The following is a 6,799-nucleotide window of genomic DNA, read 5'->3' as shown; positions in this document are numbered from 1 at the left end:
TTATGCGTACAAGCCTCAGACACATCTACTGTAACACCCTCATCCCTTCCTCTGACAGGTGGGTAAGAGGCCAAAAAAAAAAAAAGAAATCCAAAGCTACCAGTTTTTCTTTTTTATGCTGAACAAGTTTGTTACGCTTGAACAAACCAGGAAGACGTTATGGGCTCCTTCATGAATAGTTTTACTTATCAATACTCACTAGCAGTCAAAAACATGATTCCACTGTTAGAAATTATTAGGAAAGGAAAAGACAATAAAAGTGATCATTATACCACTGTATAAATCTGTGATTCGCTGACAATTTGAATATTATGAGCAGTTCTAGCACCCCCGCTTCAGAGCCTTTAGCAGAATGGTGACGTGCTGACAGAAGGACAGGGGAGGTGTGTATGGAGTGGGCTCCATGTGAGGAACAACCAGGTCAGCAAGGAGTCCTTGGGCTGGCAGAGCAACAATTAGTAGTGGTTTAGAAAATTATGAGCAGCATGGGCTGGTGGGTAGGCATAAACTGTTGACTCTCTTCTGAAACAAGAAGAAAACCCACAAAGGGTTGGTATTAGGTTCAAAGCAAAGAAACAAAAGGTTCATGGGTGACAGACCTGTGGAACCCCTTGCCAAAGGAAGTTACACATGTTGACTGTTTATATGGATCTGGAACAAGTCCATGATAGCTAAATCCACTGAGAATTACAAAATGAATAGGAACAGTATGCAGCTCATGGAGTCCACAAACTAGCAATAGTAGAAATCTAGAAAAGTATCTGGGGAAAGCATTCACATCCTTCTCCATGCATTCAATCCCTGTCACTGCCGAAGAAAAGACTCCCTGTTTTAACTTATATGGCATTCATATTATTTATGTTTGTGAAGGAGGAAAGTAACCCAGAAGAACATAGATTCAAATCCAAGGGCAGAAACCCACTGCATGAGACCATAACATCCTTAATTCTATGTGGGATGGATTTGTTGATTTCCAGCAGTTACCAGAACTACTGCTTTGTATGGCTCCAACTATACCTCTCCTTCCACAAAGCTTTTAACTTCAGATTGGAGTCCTTGTTCTCATGTCTCTTCTAACTTAGCTACCTTTCAGCTTCTGACTCATATCTTCCCCGTCCTGCTTTTTTTTCTGCTGGAAGCAGCAGAAAAAAAGTCTAAAATTGAGTTAACTGACCTGCTCAAATTAATGAATTCCAAAAAAGTGAAAGGAACTTTATTTTTTCTGGAGTTTCTCATCTTAAACTATGTCTTTCCTGTATAACACTTCTGTACTAGGATTGCTGGAACCCCTCCCAAAACTGCTGTGCTTCTTTGCCTTATGTACAAAATATCTTGAAGAGTTCAGTTTCTGTTCCTTGGAGAGACTGCCTGGATATGGATATGCTAACAAAGTATAACAAGTTCACTTATGTTGTTGATGTTTCCTACAAGGGGAAAATTAATTTTGAGAGAAACCTTAGTTCTATGGTACCAGAACTAACTGAGCCTGATTGACAACAAATTAGTATCTTGTGGTTCTTTAATATCTAATACCCACCTAGACAGAAACTTCAGGTGAAGATTTTCGTTACGGCAGAATCACACATAATAGCTTGTTCTCAGGTGGATTCTTTGGTGTCTAGTAATTCTGAGGTGTGTTTTGCTCTTTTTCCCCGTTGCAAAGACAAGATTTCTTACCTCCTAGTAGTTGTCTATTCTCATGAAATTTGTAGAAACTTAATTAGCATTAAGAGCTCTGCCTCTCTGTTCAACATATTGAAAATTAGCCAACAGATTCAAAAGTTGTTGTGGAGAATGCCAAAACAGGTAGACAAGCAGCATGGTGCAGCAGCCTTTTATCTATAGGAAAGAAATATTTTTATGTCATAGAAAGGACAGTAACATCTTAATTTTATTTTTGTTTTTAGTTTTTGCTGTATCCTTTCTGTTGTGTCAGTGTAGTGCATTTTCTTTCAAATCTTGTGGAGACATCAAAATACAGAGGCATGTGAAGTACAGTATGTATTTGCACTCCAGGAGAGCTCAGTTTGAAATAAATCATGATAAAGAAAACCTGTTTCTTGAGGTAGACTTGTTTGAAGTGTAGGTATGTAATTATATTGGCTTATCCTTGCATTAAATTAATATAACATGATTTCCAGGAATATTGAAACAACAGTTAACATATAGAAAATACAATATTTTTTACCATTTTGTAGGGTGTTTGCTCAATAGATTGTGAAGTGTTTTATGCAAAAAGACAGTATTGTTGCCGTTATACATTTGAAAAAAGAGTTTAGGCAACCTTTTTAAATTCATTGAGCCAGCAATACAGCTGGGAAAGGAATTTTGCACTTCTGAGACCTAGGACAGAATTTTTTCTGCTATTCATAGAAATGTTGATTCTGTGGCAAGCCTTATATAAGACTGTGGACAAGCTTTAAAATAAAATACATTATTTAAACGAACACAATAAAGATATTCAACATTTGAGAAGTGTGTTGCATAATATCTACTTTCAAGAGGGCTCTTAGCAGAATAACAAATCTGCAACACTGCATCCCGCGCAGTCATGATTCTTCTGAAACTGGACTGGGAACAGGAGAGGTGGCAACGTTTCAGCAAAAACGTTTCTCCTGTGTGGAGGTCACAAATCTCCTAAGGACAAGCTGTAATTATTTCTCAAGTACACACAGGCTCTGTAAACTGTAAAGGTTTTGAAAGAGCAGCTACAGCATTTTGTGTCAATAATATATGGATCACAAGTTGCCTAAAGGCAATGTTAACTCCAGAAAGTGAGTTTTACATTTTGGAAAAACACATACATGAATTTGGCATCCTTAAAGGGCTTCTCAGGCAAAATTTCAGCTTCGTTTCTGTGCCCAGAGTAATTACATAAAGAGGGAGTGTGGCCAGGCTCAAAGCCAGATAAAGAGCGGAAAGAAAGGTGTTGGTGATTTGTAAAACATGCGATAGACCTCTGGAGATATATGCTGCTTTGTTTGTATTATTTTACATATACAGGGGTTGCATAGGACGGAAATATTAAGCTAAGAGAAAAGCAGATGGTAAAAGCCTTTGTTGGTTGTCGTTATTTTGCTCCCACAGGAGGGGAGGAAGGGGAAGAGGAAATAAATCAAAATCTTGGAAAAAACCTAAATCACCAAAGAAAGCCTTTACTAATAATTAATCTGGGCCTCCTAATGATCTTCTATTTAGCTGAGTGTATCCTGACCTTGGCAAAAGTCAGGCAGATGCCACAAGGATCCTGCGAGTTACTAGTAGGAAGAAAGGGGATAGCAGCCCAGGGTCTATACCCTTGTGCAGCAAAATCCACCATCGCACATGAGCCCTTCCTGGGCCCAGCCCAACTGGAACAGGAAAAAGATATACAAGCCACGTTTGTCCAGAAGCAAATTCCACCAACTGACACAATGTTGGATGCCAAAACGGAGTGACAGAGATCTGTGAATTCAGGATTCATCCCAGCTGAGGTCATCCAGGGTACAAGCTTGTCATGACACAGAGTGTACACTCAGTCGTAATCCAGGCAATGGATTAGTGCTGTAGCCCATGCTGTAATTAAGGGCCTTATATAAAGACCTTGTTGCTTATAAATTTGTAAAATCTTAAGCATCTGGGCTTAGACTGTCTGTGCCTTTTATTTTCAAGGTGAAGAAAATTCAGTGAACAAAAATGCTCGCTGTTTTCTGAGAAGCATTTTATGAAAAAAAAAAAGGTTCATGAAAGAAAGTAATTGATCAAGTATGAAAATAAATAAGCAGATTTAATTCAAATCATATTTGCAAAGAGAATCTCACCCCCAATGCTTTCAAACTTTTCAGACTTCACAGTTAACATCTGCTTAGCCCAGGTTTTATGTATTGCTACTCTACATCACAGTAGCCATTATAAGAGATAGATATAGAAACAAGATAAAATGTATTGGCTAAAAGCCAACAGCAGAAGTTCAGCAAACATGAGGCCAAGGTATTTTTTCCTCTCAGCATAGAAAAGATCCACAGCAGAATAAATAAATAACAAGTACTGCAACTATAGGTGTACAAATATCAGCGCCAAAATTCTAATGGGTGAATTGCTTTTGGAAGTGTTTACTAAAATGATCACTGGTCACTATTAACTTTATTTTAGCACTAAGCTAAGGAGAAGAATTTTAAACAGTTTTGCTAGGATAACCAAGAAAGGAAAAAAGTAAAAGTTTTATGGCAAGGTTTACTAGCGTGCTTGCTGTATATCAGTTTATTCCTTTTAAAACTCCTTTCTGAGAGACAAAAAAGAAAAGCCTGTCATGAATTGTATTATTAAGCAGTTCTTAATTATTGCTACAGATTGAAGAAGTACCCAGAAATAGATCATGTAATTTTCAGAGACATTATTTTTCTGGCTGGACGAGTCATACAACATAGATATTGCCAGCTCATGGGAAATTTATATAGACCAAAAATTTAAGCACAATGGTACAGAAGGCACGTACCCTTCTATTGTCATTGAAAATAAAAAGTAGGATACAACTGTCATTCACAAGATTCTGTGTTTTAAAAAACACATCCTCAAACGTGTCTTTATGGAATACCTTTAATACTTATGTCTAATATAAGCAATGTTTTCTCTTCTGCTCAGAAACATTTTCTTTACTTGCAACTCTTCTTAGGCAACAACTGTCAAAAAGTTTTTAATTGTCCCTTCTCCACAGCTGGATGGATCTAGCTTTCTAACACGGACAACTTAATGAGAGAGAAAAGCAATTAAAATTGGGATTAATGACCTTGGCCTGATCTATGTCTGGAGGGAATTGAACAGAAATAGCAAAGAACATGGATTTTGTTCCTCCAGATATGGTTCATGTGCCCTGCTGAATTACTGTTGTCATTCTCAGAACTGTCCCATATATTGGGACCTCATGTTTAAACAACTATAAAGTGTTAAATAATTGTTTTTGCTTCCAGAAAATAAAAATTTAAGAAGAGATGGTGAGGCACTAGAGTTAAAGGGGATGTAACAAATGGCAAGAAAAACGATGAAAGGGACGGAGGCTGGGATTGTGCATGCTGGGGAGAAGGCAACGAGGCACATGACCGAGGGCAAGGGGAATGCACTGGAGGCTTCGTCCAAGCCTGCACGCTCCCAGTAAATAGCACCTCCTGCTACTGCTGCTGAAGGAAAAATACTGGGCTGGGCAAACCATTCATCTCACCCAATGAGGCGTTTCTTATGTTCTTACCGCTTTCAGCTACTGTGGTAAATGATCTTAAAGTATACATTTAATCAGTGGAAACATAGGGGTGACTTAGGTCTATCAGGTTATGTGAGGTTTTATTCTATTAGATGTATGTGGAAATTAAAGTGAGGCCATTTTTTGTGGATAATGAAATTAGCTATATTAACCCATACATATGTCCTCTTTGATTTCCTCGACTTTAAGAAACCCTAGCTTCTTAAACTCGCTATCTCCAGCTTCCTGCTACTGCTGTATGCTGTATTTACAAAGTATGCATTAGGCTGCAAGATTTGACATGCTTTTTTTCAGAGAAAAACCTAGCAGCTCCCCAGCAGCTCCCAGTTCACTACAGTGTTGAGGGGCATCTCATAGTTTCGAGGGTGGCTGAGATGGCAGGAAGGCAATGGTGAAACTTAAGATTTACCCTACAGAAGACCATCAGATATGTTCTGTATGGGCAACCATACTGACAAGTGCACAGGCCATGCAACCATGGGTTGGCTAGCTTTCCCTTTTCTAGAAGAATCTAAACACATTCGTTTAACATTTTGGTAACGCCTTTTCCTAAACCTCTCCCTGTCCTCTGGAGCTCCTACATTTGGTCAGAAACCTTTTGAAGCTGTGTTGCTCCAAAGCAAACATTAGTTTTAAGAAAATGTTATTTCTTTGCTAGGCTTGTCATGGGAAAGTACTGAGTCCTTGACACATCCGTACTGAGGGAAGCAGAACGACTGCAGTATTGCATTCCTGCAATATTCCCAGTTAACACAACTGCGACTCTGGCTGTTTTTCTAACTACCAAATACAAAGGAAGGGTTAATTTCAGGTAGCAGTTGGGCTGCAGAATGGAACAGATCCAACCACGGAAGACAAAAGACCTTGGGGTGGGAGAAATGGGGAGGTGACCATACGCCACAGCATGCCACACTACATGTGGCACACAGAGATTTTTTTCCCTCAGCGCACAGTCAAGGAATCCCTGAAATGGGGACAGAGAGCAGGCGTGTGTCTTGGAAGGCAGCCTAATGATCTAGCAGCTGCAGCAGTGACTGAATTATTTACAGCAACACCAAGGGAAATACCTATTTCCCTGGGGAGCTTAGTAACACAGGATTTGCTCAGACTTCATACGCCTGAGAGGTGTAGGTGCCTTAGAGGAATGGAAAAGATACCAAATGCTTGATAGGCTGGAGTAGCTCAGAAATTGTCTTTTGAAGGTGGAGGTGGACCAGGAGCACTTCACAGGACGGCTGTCGATATTCACTATATACAGGCTCATAGAAACTGGGGAAGCAAGTTCCCCGTCTGCCTTCAAACCTGAACTTGGGAATTGCTGACTTTGACAATGTAGCTGTAGCTTCCTATAAGAAGCTGGGATGGTCAAAAAACCTGCTAAAGTTGAAAGTGAGATGCATCCTTTGATTTCCCCTCCGTATTCATCAGGCCAAGCAGCTTGTGAAAAGGTAGCTACCTGACTTGATATAACCTTCTCCATGAATCCATCCCATCTGTTTTCTTAGTTTTTTTATAGACATTACAAATTAAATAGCACTAATGTTTTTCTGGATATCATGGTGAGTG

Source organism: Phalacrocorax aristotelis, chromosome 4, assembly GCF_949628215.1.
Source record: "Phalacrocorax aristotelis chromosome 4, bGulAri2.1, whole genome shotgun sequence".
Taxonomy (NCBI): Eukaryota; Metazoa; Chordata; class Aves; order Suliformes; family Phalacrocoracidae; genus Phalacrocorax; species Phalacrocorax aristotelis.
The sequence above is the reverse complement of the archived record's forward strand: the minus strand, read 5'-3'. Positions refer to the sequence as shown.